Source organism: Neomonachus schauinslandi, chromosome 4 (genome assembly GCF_002201575.2).
Source record: "Neomonachus schauinslandi chromosome 4, ASM220157v2, whole genome shotgun sequence".
Classification (NCBI taxonomy): domain Eukaryota; kingdom Metazoa; phylum Chordata; class Mammalia; order Carnivora; family Phocidae; genus Neomonachus; species Neomonachus schauinslandi.
Window position 1 is genome coordinate 142,185,508 of NC_058406.1, and position 20,502 is coordinate 142,206,009.

Below are 20,502 nucleotides of genomic sequence, written 5' to 3' on the forward strand. Positions count from 1 at the left end.
ATGTTGGCTGTGATCTGCTTCACAGAGCACAAGGAACTTGAAGCGAGGTACTAGACTAATATTCCGTTTAAGAACTGGCTCTGTGGGGAAAAGAGTAGCAGGCATGGAGACAAGAGTCTGATTTGTAAGTTACCAATTTCTATACTGTAAATACTCCCACTGTGGTTAAAAGCTAAAAATCTAACCTTACCAAACAGGGAGTTGAGAAGAAATGCACATAATCAGCTTTCACAAGGCAGTACTGTCATTCAGCCTACCTACCTTTGACATAGCAAGCATGAAAAGTCTCACCTGAAAAACATTCCAACCAGAGCTGACCTTTCATATAAATTCTCAGTTATACCAGAGCTTTCAATGTGCCTTTACATGATTTCTTAGATTTGTGACATCTTGTTTAGGTATCAGTTTTATCAAGGCCTTTTCTCTCACCTCGCTGCTTCCCAGACTGCTGTGTGCAGAGGTCTCACATGTACTCTAGCCAATACCTTCACTGATCATGACAGAAGTAGGATATACAGTGATTCTCATTTCAGGACAGATTTAAATGCTTATGGCATAATCTAAATTGTGGAAATTTCTCTTGAATGATTAATTGGCTTTTGTTAGAGAGGAGTAAACCAATGTAAAATTAATCTTACTAATTATCCTTCCCATATTACAGACATTATCCAGAATTGTTTTTAGGCTGTTTTTTTTTTAAATATTTTCTAATCTGTCAAGATGATATGCTCCATTAGAATGGAAAATTTTCTCACAGAAAGTCATTGTTTAAAAAAATTCCTGTCTAGGATAATTGCTTTACTCTTATTCTAATAATTTATTTATATTTTCAATAAACAGTTGGAGTCCCAAGTGAAATATTAGGAAGTTTCTACATGAATAGTTGAAATTCCTCAGGATTTAAAATATATGGGTTTATGAGGCAGTATTACTGATATTTTGATGAAAGTATATAGGGCAAGGAAGAAAGAATAAAGATTAACATCTATGAATTTCAACTTCCTCAACTATCACACATAGTTTCATCTGCCCTCCTGTGTTCCTTACATAATTGTTTGAAGCCCAAAGGAGAGGATTATCTATGGGAGTTCTCAGATGACCTTGAAGAACTATGTAAATGCATGGTATTAGTTTATACCCATTGTATAATATCATGTCTTTCATATAGTAGGGACTCAATTAATGCTTGTGGAAGCTACTAGTAAAGAGAAATATACAAAGACTGAAATTTTATTTTAAAATTCTTCTGAAATATCTGAGTGATTAAACATATACAGATATTTTTTACCTGATAATAAATTTCCCCCCGAGGAAATTATAGCACCTGCAGAGAAAGAGGCTCTTGCTAGTGGGGGAGAGAGACTTTATGGCAGGTAATTGCAGGTGGCCTGACAGTTCCTGCTGATCAGACATTGTCTCAAAACCTAGATTTACATAATGAAAGGACAGAAACCTGTGTTGCTTATAGTTCAATGGTGGCTTTTTGCATTCTATTCCAATTCAACTGTGGCACAAGACATATTTAATTATAATAGCACTGAGATGACTAACACCAGTAGCACTCGATTTATAACAAACTGCCTCATTACTTATTAGCAGGGAAGACAACAAAATGTTACTTCTTTAGAAGTTTAGATTATGGATATGATGAAGAACTGTATAACAAAAAATTAAAACTATAACACAAATAGTGTGTAAATGGATTGCAGTTCTTAATGTACAGTGAGAATGTCAAGAAGTCAATTTTAGGATTGAAACTTGACATTAAAAGTCCAAAAAATAATTTACAAGTTTTTTAGGCATACTTTACCAGAAAGAGACATTTATGGGTTAACCATTTTACAATTTTCCATGGAGCTAGGACAGTGGTCTATCTACTTCAGCATCATACCATAAAACCCAAGTCCAATACTTTTTGGCATAAGGACCTTCCATCAAGCATCCAAATATAATTCACTTTCTTTAAACTTTTTTTCTAATTTGAGAGAGAGAGAGAGAGCATGCGAGTGCTAGCATGAGCTGGAGCGGCAGAGGGAAAGGGAGAGAGAATCTCAAGCAGAGTCTGTGCTGAGCCTAGAATCCCACATGGGGCTTGATCCCGGGACCCCGAGATCATGACCTGAGCCAAAACCAAGAGTCTGATGTCACCAGGTGCCCCTCACTTTTTTTATGGCAGCACATTACTGTTCCTTTCTCTCTCTCCACATATTCCTTTAGGCTCTTCTCTTACTATCTTAATCTCATTCCTGTCCTGGCGCTCTGCACGTCACCCTTGCCCACATTCTCCAAGACACTCTTTCCCACTACTCTTCTCCTTCAGCATTTCCTATTTCTCTCCATCCACTGTCTCTCCTCTTGTAACATTCGACCACTCCTAGTTCTTTTATATGTGAATTACTGAATGTCCTTTGTTCTCATCATTTTCTAGCATTTTAAGGGATTTGACTCCACTGGCTCTATTTGTTTCACCTCCTTCTGTTTCTTCTGTGAATGTGCCAACCATCTCACCCTTATATGAACACGCCATTCTGTTTCTTCATTATATTTAGGTGGATACCTGCCATATTTGAACCTTCAGTCCTGAGCTGTCATCTTCATTTCAGTCCCATATTGGCAAGCTCTACTTATGACTAAAGTATCTGATTAAAGCAGCCCTCATTAAATCTGTTCTATTATTGCTCATTTCAAACCCAGTATTCCTGTGTTCATACATCTGGGTACCCCTGTAAAATCACATTTTGGATTTAGTTCCTTCTTGAAAAAGCCTATTTTTAACAAGCCTCCATCAGGATGATGAGGAGGGATGGATTGAGAGAAAATACACATCAGGAAAGAGTACAAGAAATACACAACATAGCAACATGGAGAGCCATTTTCCCCCACTTTATTCCCCCAACCCAGAAAAGGATCAACTGTCCAGGATGCCAAATCTTAAGGGGTATGACAAAGTCAGGGTTATTCTGGGTTTGTTTTTTATAGTATCTAAAAAGTCTAAAGAAAAAATGTGGCATCCAGAATGAGAGCTCAATCCCAGGTAAAGGGCTAGAGGATGCTAAGTGCTTCCTAGCCACTCTCTCCTTCACCCTCTGTCCACCCTAACAATGCGGTTAAAGCTCTAGGGTTTCACTCAAATGACCATACAACTTAGAGGGTAGGACAGGCTCCTGGCACCTGGGTAAATCATTACATACTTGGGATTAGATTAGTAGGAAACAGTCTGATATTCAGATCAGCTCTAAGAACAAAGGGAAGCCTAAATCTATCTTCATCTTTCACTATTTACTAAGCCCAGGATTTGTGGACAAAAAATATCAAGGGGGAAGGAACTCCTCTTTGGTGTCCCTGTCCAGAATAGCTTCCCAGGCGTATGATTACGCTCAAGCTTAGTCTGCAAATAACCAGAGGAAGGGATCTCAGTTCATTCAATCTCCTATATAATGCATAGATTCCTTTACAAAGGAAGGAGTTCCTTACTTTATAAAGTGGTAGGCGGTCTATTTAAGTCCTTCCAGTAAGAGAACATTATCTTCCAAGGCAAATCCTTTTTATTCTTGGCCATTTTTTTTCTCCTTGATTTTTGTCATACTGCTGATTTAACTTAGGTTAAACATCTAATTCTGTATCACAGTCTTGCTTTAACACATTGTTCTCAACTTCAGATGCATGAGAATCTGTATGGGCAAACACAGTATCTTCTTTCAAAGACCAGCTCCTTTTTGTATGTGTTTCTTATGGTATTACCACCATTATGCCACTTTTCCAGGATGGAAATTTTGGATGTATGTAATTGAAATTTAGGGGGAATAAAAGAGAAGTTACTCAGATATATCAAGCTCTTTTGTTAAAAAAAATACATTTAAATATTTTTTTTTCTCCTTTAGTCAAATTAGCACCACTTAATCTGAATCCTTACTAACACATACTTCTATTTGCACTAAATATTTATAACAATTCTCCCTGGCTTATCTTTTCTCTGTCCATGATTTTTTTTTGAGCATTTATCTAGCAAAATGATCTAAGAATCTCTTTTTCCCTGTCTAAAGATTTTCTTTGCTTCCTAAAACAAGTTCAACTTTCTCTATTAGGTTTGTAAAGTTCTCTGCCATCTATTTCTACCCATTTTTACCTAACTTTTTTTTTTTACAGTACTAACCAACATAGATCTTAAACTCTCACCGGGAGAGTGGCTTCTTATTTCCCTGGAAAATGTTAGTATCTACTTTAAGAATAAAGTATAGAATCATCAAAAAAAAAATCATTCCAATTGCTCCATGATTTGGGTTCCATAGAGAATTTCTCGTCAGTTTCTAAGACTTGAAAGAGGCTACTCTTAATAAATGAAAATGAAGAGGGAAAATAAATATGTTGCCCAGAATCTCAACACATGTAATATGGGCCATATCTGTGGCATGAAATTGAAGAAGTTTTGACAGTTATATAATAATAAAGGACAAAACAATTTTTTAATTTTCCTGAACTGTCTAAAAACCATACACAGAAATCGTCATAGTGTTGATATGATTGTAAACTTTATTATTTTATATCCAGTCAGCCTCATCAACAAAGCCAATTTTTAGGCAAAAAGTCAGAGTACCAGGGTGTCATTAAAATGTAATATCTTCACCCATTATTGGTGAAGTCAAATTATGTTATATTTACATTTTAATGTAAATTCCAATTAACATTTCAATGTAGTAAAATATCTTTATTGTGTAAACTTAAGTATCATTCTATGAATTTTTAGTTTTTATATTTTTATACACACATTGTATATGTTAAATGATGACGTTTTTTTGTTTTGTTTTATCTTTTTAATGTGGGTCACAGTTTTAAAAGGTTGAAAGCCATTACTTTACCTCATTAATTATTACAAAGACATTGCAATAGAGGCAGTATTCCAATTTTGCAGAGGAGGAAACTTAAGCTGAAGTAAATTAACTCCCCTTCCTCAGGACTACAGAAGTAGAGAAATTAGCATTCAGATTCAGGTAAATCCAAAGTCAATACTAAGTCTACCGTCCTATATGCCCCTATATTCTACTCCTTTATCCTGGACTCAAATTTTAAATGATATGTGTGTGAAGGTCAAATTATTCTTGGCAGATATTGTTGTTAATGAATTTGTAACACCAGTTGAAATCCTGTCAATAAAGCAAAACTACATTTTAAGAACACTCAGTGTAAGAAAATCTGTGAATTTAAGAAACAAAACAAATGAACAAAATGAAATGAAAAAAAATAGACCTAAAACCTCCAGGCTCTTAAATATAGAGAATAAGCTGGTTTTTGCCAGAGGGGAGGTGAATAGGGGGATGGGTGAAATAGATAAAGGGCATCAGGAGTAGTTATCATGATAAGCACTAAGTGATGTATAGAATTGTTGAATCACTATTGTATTGACGCTAATATAACACTGTATGTTAATTATAATGGAATTAAAATAAATAAATGTAAAAAATTGAGCAATAAAGAAAATGTGACATTATGAAACAGGTGAATTAAGAAGCTATTTCTCTTTTAGTTTATAACGTTTATATATGATTCCATGCAGGTTCTCAGTGACATGCCAATATAATTCAAATTAGAAAAATTGGGCCCATGTGGACTTTACATACATCTATTTTACCATCAACAGCATATGAATTACTACAAAACATTTTAATCTATATTTTTGTCCAAGCTAGAGTTTCATGAAACTGGGTTTAACATCAAGGGCCAAAAAAAGCATGAGACTAGGGTAGAATGAGCAGATTGAAAATTAACACGAGGGCATATGCCCTTAAAAAATTAAAACAAAAATATAAAGAAATTGATTTTGGAGCTGTTATTGTATTTGAATATTTTTGAGAAATGGTCTGGAAAATAAAATTCTTACTGAAAGTGAATGGTGGTACATCTAGGAATAAAGTCACAGCTCCCAATAACTTTGGTTTCCAGTGCAGTACTTAGGGAAAACCACTTTCAGAGTAGAGAGTAATAGTATGGTTACATATATATTGAGTTGTACTGTTGCCAAAGTAATGGTATTTCTGGTAAACAGGAATATAGAACTCTCCAAAGGGCAACTCCTCAAACAGTAGAAAGAAACCTGATTTTAAACAAACATATAACCTCTTGCCATGCAAATCCAGGTCAATGATGACAAAATAAGAAAAAAAAAATGTCATTTTAACATATGTTGTAAAGCAGCACAAATTGCTAAATGCAAAGACTGCTGTGATAATCCAAAACCAGCATGTGGTCATAAAATAGTTTACTCTTCAGTAACTAATATTATAGAACTAGCTGTGATAGACTAGTATTAGGTCCTCCTTTTGGGGGGCACACAGCTTAATGACACATCTCAGTCTCTCTGGAGTTAGATGGTACCATGTGACTGAGTACTGGCAAAGAGCGAGAGATGCAGGACCTGGTCCCTAAACCCTCTTGTGAGATCATCTGTGTTCTCGCTCTCTTCTGATTACCTTGAAGCCAAAGGTAGAAATTGCTTTCCTGTTGACCTGCACTAAACCATGATCTACCTGAGAAACAGACCTTTGTTGTGTTAATAATTACTGGAATCTGGAGGTTACATGACTCAGCGTACCTTAATACAAGCATCAAATTTCAATATTAGTAAAAAATGATATAGGGTCTATAAGGGGCATCTAATATTAAAAGCCAATATCATACTACAATTATTCTACATAAACAGTATTTACATTGTTTTCAATCCTTGAGGAATCTATAATGAAAACAAAGAACAAGAGTGATTTTTATTATCACTGTATCACACCAAAAACACAGAGAGAGAGCTGATAAAGTCAGGTCCAAAACTTCTGCTTCTTTTTACCTTTATTCCTCCATTGGGCTTCCTTCCACCCTAGCCTCAGTCTTACCTTTAGGTCATCTTCCTTTTCTATACATCTCCCATAGCTCTCTTACTCTAGAGAGTGTCCTTGGATGCCCTCTAGAATATGGTGGCTGAAATTGCAAGGATGAACATTTCCGGCCAATATACACTGTTTTCACATGAGGAGATCATGTATTTCATTAGACAGAATGTTACCAAATGATTAACTCTCCTATTACAATGAATGAAGCTAAGAGTACTGCTGCGTATCTTGTGGTTGATTTCAAATTAGAACATGAAAGCTAAAATCAACAAATAATGAACTGGCTCAGTGTTTTCCCCCAAGTTATGTCAATGAGTGAACATTCCCTTTTGTAGTGGCTGAAACCAAGTATATATTTTTGCAAGGAATTTCAGGTGAGATAAAAAAAGGTTTTCCTTTCTTTCCTAAGAAGTACCAATAATGGTTCCTCTTTTGGCATAATTTCAGACAGTGTATAAATATTTCCTTTTCTTAGTTTAATTTGTGTCTTAGTCTGGATAGCAGTTGCACGGAGAACAAAATAAAAGCAGCCACAGAATCATCTATCCCTTCCTGGATTGGACATAAAATGTCCTTTCTCCTCTGCCGGTGCATGTGGGGGGTCGTGGGGTGTGAAGTGTGAAGCTTACTAAGGCTGGGGGGTGGCGGGGGGTGAGGAGCAATTGCTAGGAGGAAGGACAGGAAGAAAATATATCAGACAGCTGCCATAAATTATATTTTGCCACTTCCAGGCAACCTACAACAAGTAAATCCTTGGCAAAAAAATGTAGACTTTCTATGCCTAGGTTTTTTGATATTGTACACAGGAACAATATTATTTTTCTCTTTGCCTTCCAGCTTTTCTATGGGGAACAATCAGTTTTCCACAAGAGTACTCTGACATTATTTTTTGAAAAATCTCTCAAGAGCATTACTAAAACAGGCCACATAGATCAAGAAGAAAACACCTGGAAATTGCTGGATGCACTAAGTCATTCATGATATTTTTATTGTATTTTTAATGGAACAGGAAACCATGACAGCACAGAGTCTGGAGAAGTGGCCCAGCCATTAAAGAGGTTAGAAGATATAAGAACCCTTGAAATCTTCTTAAGTAATCAGTGTCACTGGCCTGTCTTCTAATTTTGTAGAAAAAAGTTAAGATTCCTCTCAACATGTGCCTCATTGGAAGTCAAAATTCAATTCTTGTTAGCTCTAAAGACAAATGGTACAAGTATCTGAAATGTAAAGTAGTCCATGCTCAGGTTAATATCTTAAGAATAAAGAGCAAAGATTAAGTCCAAATATACACATGTCTGTCTTTCCACATGCTCTGCTCCAGAATGAGGGCACAAACACAGCAGGCAGGAGAATGGGCTTGTGTGAATGGCAAATAGGTTTCTTCTTGCAGCCCAGCCAGCCTAAATGATGGATAGTGAGTGCCAGGAACACCATGTTCAGAGGAATTTTGAGAAATTTTCTGGGATCAGAGGGCAGTGATGGAGAATTATTAACCCCCTCAGGACGAAAGTGAGTGGTAGCAGGCAAGCAATGCTCTGTACCTGACATCACTGATCTACTGGAAAGTTAACAAATGGAAAACACATGGCCATTTTGGTTGTGGTGAGGTGGTGTATAGTAATGAGTAAAAATGCCCCAGTGCTCTGGTTTTCCTTGTTACTCAAAGCCTGAAAGCCAGCTCAGAGATTAAACTTATTGTGGGCAGATACCTTCCAATTAAGAACAGGTCTGTCACAGCTCTTTGAGCATGACATGGCCGTACTGATCATTTCCCACCTCATCTCTGAGTTCCTGTGGCATCCTATATAAATAGCCAATATCACACAGTATAAGGTTATTTGCATTTGCATATATGTGCAAATGCATATAATGCATTTACTTACCTCTTTTAATTTAGCATTTTTGTTACTATTACGGTAGAGTAGTCATATATCATATAAACCAGAACATTTGGAAATAAAAAGAGCTAATGTTATTAATTACATGGAACAATAGGAGATATAAGCCAGAACTTTCCTAGGAAGCTGGACCTATGGTCACCCTAGATACAGTCCCGGTTTATAAATTAAATAAAGGACTCCAATTAGGTAACCTTCAAAAAATTGTTTTCTGTAAATACTATGACTTAGAATAATATATGTAACACAAAAGACACTCATACAAATATAAAATTAGAATCTCTGAGTACTGGAACATGGGAATTCCTGAGGTCCACAGTTTAACAAAGCAGTGAAAAATGTAAACAGAAAAACCAAGCCATTATTATTACTTGTCAGCTGATCTACTTCATAATATTCTAACTGGACTCCTTGCTTTCTTCCTTGCTCTATTTTTTTTTTAATGGAACAACCAGAGTGATTATTAGTATGAATCAAACTATGTTACTCCTCTGCTTACAAATCTTTCCTTTATTTTCTCATTGCACTTAGAATAAAACTCAACACCTTACCATGGTCTATAAGCATCGGCCAAACCACACACATCTCCTACATCATCCCCACTGCCGTCCCTATTACTTTCTGTCCTCTGGCCACAGTGGACATGTACCTAATTAGCATCCAACAATTTCCAATTTCAGGGCCTTCACATTTGCTGTTTACCTTAACTGGAATGCTCAGTTCTGGCCCTAGCATATCCTTCAGATCTTAGCTGAGACTTGAATTAAGATATCAAACTCCTAAAAGCTTGGCCTCTCTTGTTTAAAGTAGTACCCTTTCCCAAGTTACTCCATTTGTTCTATTCTTACAATTCAACATTTTCTTTACTTCATTTGCTATTTACAACAATTTGAGCATGTAGTACGTGCCTAGCACTCTTAAAATAGACCAAATCTCTGCTTAATAGGATCGTATGAGATGCTCAAAGTAGAAATTGCAATTGAACTGGCATCTGAAGAATGACAAAAAGAGAGTCAAGTAGAAATATTGAGGGAAGAACATCCCAGACAAAGAAAAGCAAGTGAAAAGGCTGTGAAGTGGAATGAAAAGGCCAGTGCATCTATGTTACCATGAATAAAAGACAAATTTATAGGAAATGAGGTCAGACAGGAAATGGTCTGTAGAATCTTGAATTCGTTGGAAAGTATTTAGATTTCAGTCTAACTGTAATGGAAGGCTACTAGAGGGTTAGAAATAGGTAAGTGAAATAATCTGTTATACTTTAAAAAGGTTACCTAGTCTATTCTATTTGGAATAGAATATGGAGATAAACAAAGCAGCAGAAAGATTAGGAGGTTTTACCATAGTCTAAATGACCTAAGGCGGCAACTGTATAAATGGAGAAAAAAAAGTCTGTATTTTAGAGAGAACCAAATGGACATGCTGATAAATTGATTACACAGGGAACATTTTTATCGTGTTTAGTATTGTATCTTGAGCGCCTAGCAGAGAGCCTGGACAAAACTGCATGATGGTATTAAAAGTAGAGAAGAGATGGAAACTACAGACTCATCATTCAAAGTCAGATTTTTCATGGCAAAAACAGATAACTCACACTGTTGCAGAGCAGCATATAAAGCAAGCCCAAAACATTTGTCAAATATCATCCATGGAGAGAAACCAGAATGTATGACTGGCAAGTTTCCTCCATCATGTAACAGAGTTAGATGGCCATGTAACATTGATGCCACAGAACAGGAGAGAATGGTATCTCCTCAAAAGTAACAGAATGACTAACATGTACAGATGGTGAGGTATTAGTATGTGTATAGTTCATGAGGGCGTGAAAACACATCTACTTTTGCCCTCAAGGTAACAGGTGAATCGTGGATACTTGATGAACCAATGAATGAAGAATACAAGATGGATGGACGCTTTCTTCTGTTTAATCACTGCAAACACATGATTCTATATTGTACTTTTGTCAATTTCATGAAACATGACAGACTAGAAAAGTAGAACTGGTTCAGTTCTGAGCAAGCATGTGTTACATAGGAGCAAGAAATAGTGTTGACATATGAATAAGGGAGGTTGCTTCTGTAGGCCAATCCACTCACTGATTTATTCATTGTGGTAACAATTGCTTGTCAACAATGTCCCACATGAGCTGATTCAGTATTGATGGAAATTGTCAAAATGATCTGACCATGCTCACTGAATTTCTGTTTCTCTTTCAGCATGCTGAGCAGAGAAATGGCCAATAAGTTCATGACTCCTTTTTTTTTTTTTTTTTAGATCAAACATGCTAGCTGTCAAGGGAAAAGGTACTCATGACTTTATGAAATGTGAAATGAGATAAAAACATTTCTTCAAACTCACATCTATGATTTCAAGTGTTTGCTCAAGTGGCATATCTCAGTGATATATTCAGAATCTTAAGTAGCCTGAATCTATTTCTTCAGGGCTAAAATACCACAAGGTTAAATGTTTTGAATAGAATACCAGGATTTTAAAACACGACCACACTATAGGACAAGTGTCTGAACTGTCAAAAATTTAACTCTTTCTCATAAATAATTTCCTTCACTTGTTAAAGAAAGAAATCAATGAAGTATTGCTTTAGGGCATATTTTAAAAAGATCCCATTACTATAATAAAACATGTAGAAATACATAACACCTTGATTGCCATCAAAGACTAGATTAGGAACACTTTCACAACTATATTCTCAGTTGCAAAAGTCAACTTTTCAGCTTTTGAGGGTAATATGCTTGTTGATTTTCATTTGATGAGCTGTTAAATGAAATCCCATGAGATAACCTTCCACGTTTTTTGGCTATTTTTCCTATCTGAATACCATAGCTATTTAACAAAGTCTTCAAATAATCACTACCTGCCAATGCATAATTGTGAATGGGGATTTTCTAAGTTAGTGAAAACAAAATGTAGGAATAGAAATCAAATGTAAAACTGACCTACAATTCAAATTATTCATCACTGAGAATGAAATAGATTCTTTGGATATATATTAAATAATTTGTCATCACGCACTAATAAAGCTAATTGTAATAACAATTTTATTATATTTAATTATTTTGAAAAATATAACATATCTATATAACTTATTAGGAATAGTCTAAACACCAGTTAAATACTATAACTATATGAAAGTATGCAAACTCATAAATGGAAAAAAGAGGAACTAGAACAAAAACTTGACTTCAAATTCCAGTTCTGCAATTTACTTCAGACTCTTGATGTCTTTTCCAGTTCCTTAGTTTTTTCATTCACAAATTATACCAATTATCCTCAAGGGTGATTATAAATATTGAAAATTACCTATGTATAATACTTAGCATAGTTTCTAGGCATATAGCAAATTTAGGAACGGATAATTATCAGAGAATATCACTTATACCTGTAGGGCAGTAGTTGTTCCTTGTTCTAGTTTTCTTTGTATGACTCCCTTCCTTGGAGTTTTAGTGTTCAATGTATATTCGATAAATGGATGAATAAACATGTGGCAGAACTGTATCTACAAGTAGCAATGGTATTGTTCTTGTATTTCTCAAACTTTCTTCTATTCCATTTGCACCCCAAGGGGAATGTGCCCTTTCTCCAGTCCACGTGAGAGTAGAAAATTAAAAGCTAAGGAAAATCTGTTCAGTAGAGGAATATTCTTTTCTTACAGATATGCCTTCAGTGCCTATTAGCTATTGATTATATTTACCTGCAAGAGACCAGGTAACAAGACCTAAACAAATGGAAGAGAAGACAACTCATCATTAACTCAACTGTATTTTTTGGATGCCTACTATGCACCAAGCACATCTTTTATTTCTGGGGATAAAGCCATGAAGATGACAAATAAAAGTCACTGTCCTATGAAGCTTACAGTCCAAATGCAGGGAAGAAGGAAAGAAATGCTCTTTAGTTATAAGAGTAAATATGGTTATTTTGCATATCTATAGGCAAGATTAATTTGCATGAACACCACTTTAAGACTTCCAGAATTGACAAAGACAATGGAAGGTGTAGACACACCCAAATGAATGAGTTTAGTTGATCAATCACTCACCATATTTTACCTGTTTTAAAGTCTCTACAATTTTTCCTGATAGAGCCATTTTGATAATTAAATTAGGTGATATATAAAAAACACTAAGCACAGTGCCTGGAAGACAGAAAATGCTAAAAAAATATGTTGACTCAAATTGCTATGACTTTTTTTTTTAATTAGCTATGACTTAAAAAGTACTAGATTGAAACATAAAATTGCAGGTAGTAAAGCATTTTCAACCTACAAAAATATCAGCATCATATAGTTCAAATTATTATAACAATTATAGTCATTTAACAACAAGAAAACTGGTTCTATTATCAAAAAATGTTGAAAAGATATAAAACAATTATATTTATATTGTGAAGAAAATGTTTCTAGAACTAAGAAGTTTCAATCTCTGAACTTTTGATGACCTGCTTGCTGCTCTTGCAGGTTCCTGGAGGAGTCAGATATAGCTGACTTTGCTAAGTAAAGCATACTATTTAAGGCTGTAGGGCATTCTTTCCCCAAATGATAAACTACACAAGAGTTCCCAGGTTTAATCATCAGAGAATACCAAGGTAACAAAGAGATTATTTTATGTTTGGGTGATTTAACCACAACAAAAAAGGATTTTCAACATTTATTTGACCATGACCTTTAATCATCAAGCATTTCCTCTATTGTTCCAGGGAACATCATTTGGAAAAAGCAATACAAATGTTTGGCTACACACCTCTAGATGGTGTCTCACTCTAGATAACTAAGTCCAGTGTTTCATTAGGAGACTTCTTACTGCCTAGATGGAATAAGATGTCAACAACCATGTTTTCTACAGCCTTGAAAATGGTAGGCTCCTCTATCAAAGTGTATCCAAAGTTGACTGACATCTAGTTCCAAAATTCCCAACCTAAAGCACAACATCTCTTCCTGGACCCTAACAAGGTTGCAACGCTCCTTTGTGATTTTATTTGTGTCCCTGTATGGTTTATGTTCTCTACAGCAGCCAGAGTAATCCTTTTTAAAATTTACATCAAATTATGTCACTTTGCCATTAAAAACTCCCCAGTGGTTCCCATTCAGCTTCAAATAGAACTCAACTCTTCCCTTGGAATAGAGGATCCTACATGGTCTGACTCCAATTATATCTCTGACCTCAACCCCTACTCTTTCTAATCACATGGACCCTGCATGTTTGTGTCTTAGGGCCTTTGCTCTATCGTTCTCTCTGCCTGATAACCACAGGTTATAGAAAAATCTTTACGTACCATCTTTAGATACCACCCTACATAAAATAGCTCCCATACTTTCTATCCCTTACCTTCCTTAATTCTTCTTTATAACATTTGTCACTTGACATTTTTAAGTTTTCAGTGTCCATCTCCCTCCCCTGGAATGTACGCTTCATGGCTGCAAGAACTATTTGTTTTGGCCCATGCTATATCCCCAGCTGGCATAAAACAGGAGCTCAAGAATTGTTTTATAATGAATAAGTGGATGAATAAATAAAGAGGAAAACAAGAATAAAAGAATACCAGAGATTAAAAATACAAGAGCTCAGAAAACTCTCAAAAAAAACCCAAAAAACTCTTCATTTGTAATTTTTTTTTGGTCATTGCATGCGCAACTAAAGGATCTGCCTTCTTGCAGTTTCATCAGTAGAGACTTTGGCCTTGACTATGTCTGAATGTGTCAAGACAAGAAGAGCTCTGAAATTCCTAAAAGCAGAGTAACCAATAATCTCCTATGCATTATGGATATATCTTACAAGGAAGTAGAAAAAATGCAAATAATGATTATAGGAGAGGAGGGCAGTGTGAAATTTCTCTGTTGCAAGTAATATTATATAGGATTTTAGGACAAAAATGATAAAATTTCAAGTCTACCAATATGCATGAGTTAATTTCAGTGTTAGATGGTTACAAATAACAAAGATCAAAAATGATAATTGAAATATTTCCTTTAAATATTACCTGAGAAGACTTTTATGAAAAAAAAGTTCTCTTTTCTTTATCCCACCAGTATAGTAATGAATGAGATTTTTTTCCTTTGACATTCTTATACTTACTGTCCCTATGGTGATTGCATAATTGATTCCTTATTCTCTCAATTTGAATTCACAAGTATAGAGGTCATAAGCCATACCTAATGCTCTCTGTGCAGCCCCAGGCACTAAAGTAGTGCCATATACTTATATTCATGGTTAGTCTGCTGCTCTGTGGTCATATAGGAAATACTACAGGGTGAAGTCATTTGTTGTATTTTTCCAACATATTATCTTAAAACTGTCAACATTTAACATTACTAAAATGATTCCTAGTCTTACAGGCCAGTGGAGATGGGTAATGGCAAAAATAAACAAAGCATATACATGGACAACCACTGTGGTCTAGGTCAGTTTTGGAGGCCTCCCTATGCTGATATTTGGATCTCTAATTGCTTAAACTTATAAGGGTGACTAAGAGTAACAAGCCATTAAAACACACTGAAGCTCCTACTCAGCTAAGGACTCAGATTCTTCTAATCTACTTCATGATAAGTCTAAAATAACAATTTCAAAACAGACTAGAGTCGAGGGACATGTATTATCATCAATATCTGTGAACAAAAGAGGTATTGAATGTCTATTCTGAGCTCCACATGGTTCTAGACAGTAGGAGAAATACAAAATTTGGGATAATACCCAATTCAATGAAAATCACTTGGTTGCTGAGAGAAAGATAATGATAGGAAGAGCCATTAAACATTTACTGAATACTTAGGCAAGAATTCTCTTTGAATATAGCTTTTAATCTCTGCAGACATCTTATGAGGTAAATACTATTTTATTTTGAAAGGTATAAAAATGGAGGTTCAGGGTGCCTGGGTGGCTCAGTTGGTTAAGCGGCTGTCTTCAGCTCAGGTCATGATCCTGGAGTCCTGGGATCTAGTCCCATGTCAGGGTCCCTGCTCAGCGGGGAGTCTGCTCCCTCTGACCCTCCCCCTTCTCATGTGCTCTCTCTCATTCTCTCTCTCTCAAATAAATAAAATCTGTTTAAAAAATTGGAGGTTCATATAGTTCAAATAGCTCCCAGGGTAACACAATTTGTAATAGTTAAAAACAAGAGCCAGTTTCTTCTAGCTACTAAGTTCCTACTTTCCACACCCTACCTATACTATCTTCCTAGAGAATAATTGATTTATTGCATCTTGCAATGTACTTCATAGTTGTCTTTCTTGGAGATCCCTTAAGTTTCCATTTTAACTTACCTTATATAGTTATGATGATGCAACTAAATGATTTTTTTTAATTATGTTATGTTAGTCACCATACATCATTAGTTTCTGATGTAGTGTTCCATGATTCATTGTTTGCATATAACACCCAGTGCTCCATGCAATAGAAGTTGCTCAACACAGAGACATTCGCTAAATAGGTCAGCCTATTTCCCCCTATATTTAAGAAGCTTAAAATCTTGTTGATTACAAGATTCATACCAATGAGGCTACAATGAACCAAAGTATTGGCTATTAGTATCAAGAAAATATCAATAATCACTGGAGGATTCTGGAGGGAGTGATACCTGGTGTAAATTGTGCTACTTGGATGAAAGATGGACCCAGTAGGCAGGGAGAATAGCTGCCCCTAGGACTGATGTCTCCAGGTCACAACTCTCCTATTCATACTTATTTTCTGAAATTTCAATAAATTTTCAGTATTTTCCTGGTATAACCTTATTTTAAATATTCATCTTCAAATCATTTAGATCTGCAGCCATTTGCACATACAATTATGTTGCATAAGCAAAATTAATCTGACAGTGATAAAAACTATAACTTAATTAAGATAGTTATAGCTACAAATTCCTTTCTTGTTCATTTACTTTGTAATATATCCAGAAACTGTCTTATTTAAGTGCCACACAGTCTATAAATTATTCCATAGTTTCAAATGTCAAAGCCCATAACAAGCCATGAATTCATTATATGATTATTGATCATTGACACAGTTGTAGTTTTAATGACAGCCTTTAAATTCACAATTGATTTCCCATATACAAAAGTTGACATGAATCTAGCTTTTTTTTTTTTTAAAGATTTTATTTATTTATTTGACAGAGAGAGACATAGCGAGAGAGGGAACACAAGCAGGGGGAGTAGGAGAGGGAGAAGCAGGCTTCCCCGTGGAGCAGGGAGCCCGATGTGGGGCTGATCCCAGGACCCTGGGATCACGACCTCAGCCAAAGGCAGATGCTTAACGACTGAGCCACCCAGGCGCCCCATGAATCTAGCATTTTTATTAATACTATAAAATGATTTGCTAATACTAAAATGCTACCTGTTTTTTAAATTGTCATCTTTCTTCCATGACTAACTAGATGCCATGCTTTTGTGTTTTAGTTTAATGATAATCTTCAGCAATGCTTGATGTGTGAAAGACACAAATCTTTGCACAATTCTAATTTTTGAAGTGTTGGTGGTTATGTGCATGGACAAAGAATGAAAATACCAGGGGTGATAAGTAAATAAAAGAGAAGATTGACTGGGTGAGCAAGGATGCTGGGCAAAAGATACCCAAAGGGAAGCCAGATAGGTGAGGAGAACCTCAGTAGAAGACTCCCAAAAGTATTAACTGCCTTGTCAGTAACAAGTCAAAGGGCATAAAAGGTACTAATAGTAGAAAAATAGAAATCCCATTAACTGACCAATTTTATGTAAGTCAGTTTGGTTATAGTATCTATGGATGACAGACATCTACCATGTGGAATACACTTATACTACAGTCAGCCCAGTCATTTCCTTTAATATTTAGTTTTATTATAATATGCCCAGGAAATTTATTTTCTGAGAGTTTAACTGGAAAATTAATCCACATATCTTCCCTAGGAAACCAATTTTAAAATTAATAAATTTACAGCCAGTTTGACCAAAAACCTGAAAGAGAACAAATTACCAATAGCAAGAATGAAAAAAGAAAATACTACAGACTACGACATAACAATAAAGGAATGTTAAGAATTATGGCAATAAATTCAATAACTTAGGTGAAATTTGAAAATTTCTTAAGAAAACTGACACAAGATCAAATACAAAATATAAATAGTACACATATATTAAAAATCATTTTCATAATAAAAAATATTCCCAAAAAAGCAAATTCTAGGAACAGATACTTTTACAGGTACATTCAATCAGTTATTTCATAAAAAGAGAAAGATCAGATTTACTGAAAATATTAATAGATGCCAATGCAAAGATGACAGATGTTAGAATTATCTGACAAGGATTTTACAAAAGGATCAGAGAAAATTTCCAGAAACAACCACAAAACAAGTGATAAAATGGCAACAAATACATATCAATAATTACTTTGAATGTAAATGGACTAAATGCTTCAATTAAAAGACATAGGGTAGCAGAATGGATTAAAAAAGACCCATCGATATGCTGCCTACAAGAGATTCATTTTAGACCTAAAGACACCTGCAGATTGAAAGGGAGGGGATGGAGAAACGTTTAACATGCAAATGGATGTCTAAAGAAAGCCAGAGTAGCAATACTTATATCAGGCAAAAGAGACTTTAAAACACAGACTAACAAGAGACCAAGAAGGACACTATATAATCATGAAGAGGACAATCCAACAAGAAGATATTACAATTGTAAATATTTATGCATCTAACATGGGAGCACTCAAATATATCAAACAATTATTACCATAAAGGAACTCATTGATAAAAATACAATAATAAGGGACTTTGACATCCCACTTATATTAATGGACAGATATTTAAACAGAAAGTCAACAAGGAAACAATGGCTTTGAATGACACACCAGACCAGATAGACTTAACAGATATATTCAGAACATTCCATCCTAAAATAGAATGCACATTCTTTTCAAGGGCACATGGAACATTCTCCAGAATAGATCACACATTAGGTCACAAAACAATCCTCCACAAATACAAAAACATTAAAATCATACCATGCACCTTTTCTGACCACAACATTATGAAACTAGACACCATAAGAAAAAATCTGGAAAGGCCATAGAAACATGGAAGATAAACAACATGCTAATAAACAATGAATGGATGAACCTAGAAATCCAGGAAGAAAAAAAAAAACAGGGAAGAAATGAAAACACAATAGTCCAAAACCTTTGGGAAGCAGTAAAAGTAGCCCTATGTGGGAAGTATATAGCAATACAGGCCTACCTCAAGAAGAAAAAGCTCAAATAAATAACCTAACCTTACACTTAAAGGAACTAGAAAAAGAACAACAAATGAAGCTAAAGCCAGCAGAAGGAAGGAAATAATAAAGACTAGAGTAGAAATAAATGATAGAGAAACTAAAAAAATAATAGAACAGATCAATGAAACCAGGACCTGGTTCTTTGAGAAAATTAATAAAACTGATAACTCTCTATGGGGCACCTGGGTGGCTCAGATGGTTGAGTGTCTGCCTTCGGCTCAGGTCATGATCCCAGGGTCCTGGGATCAAGCCCCACGTTGGGCTCCTGGCTCAGCGGGAAGCCTGCTTCTTCCTCTGCCTCTGCCTCTGCCTCTCTCCCTGCTCATGCTCTCTCTCTTCATCTCTGTGTCTCAAATGAATAAAATCTTAAAAAAAAAAAAACCTGATAAATCTCTAGCCAGACTTATTTAAAGAGAAAGAACCCAAGTAAATGACAAATGAGAGGAGAAATAACAACACCACAGAAATACAAACAATTATAAGAAAATGTTATGAAAAACTGTATGCCGATTAATTGGACAAGCTGGAAGAAATGGATAAATTCCTTGAAACATAGTAACTACCAAAATCGAAACAGGAAGAAACAGAAAACTTGAACAGACCAATAACAAACAAGGAAATTGAATCAGTCATCAGAAAACTCCCAGCAAACAAAAGTCCAGGACCAGATGGCTTCACAGGCAAATTCTACCAAACATTTAAAGAAGAGTTAATATCTATTCTCAGACTATTTTAAAAAATAGAAGAGGAAGGAAAACTTCCAAATTCATTTTATGAGGCACGTATCACCCTGATACCAAAATCAGATAAAGATACCACTAAAAAAGAGAACTACAGGCCAATATCACTGATGAACATAGATGCAAAAATTTTCCATAAAACACTAGCAAACTGAATCCAACAATACATTTAAAAAATCATTCGCCATGGTCAAATGGGATTTGCTCCTAGGTTGCAAGGGTGGTTCAATATTCACAAGTCAACATGATGCATCACATTAATAAAAGAAAGTATAAGAACAATATGAACATTTCAATAGACACAAAAAGCATTTGACGAAGTAAAACATCCACTCATGATAAAAACCCTCAACAAAGTAGATTTAAAGGGAACATACCTCAACATAATAAAGGCCATATTTGAAAAACCCATGGCTAATATCACCCTAAATGGGGGAAAACTGAGCTTTTCCTCTACAGTTAGGAACAAGACACGAATGTCCACTCTCACCACTTTTATTCAACATAGTACTGGAAGTCCTAGCCACAGCAGTAGAACAAAAAGAAAGAAAAGGCATCCAAATCAGCAAGGAACAAGTAAAGCTTTCACTATTTGCAGATGACATGATATTATATAGAAAACCCAAAAGACTCCATCCAAAAACTGCTAGAACTAATCAACAAATTTAGTAAAGTTGCAGGATACAATTTCAACATCCAGAAATCTGTTGCATTTCTGTACACCAGTAATT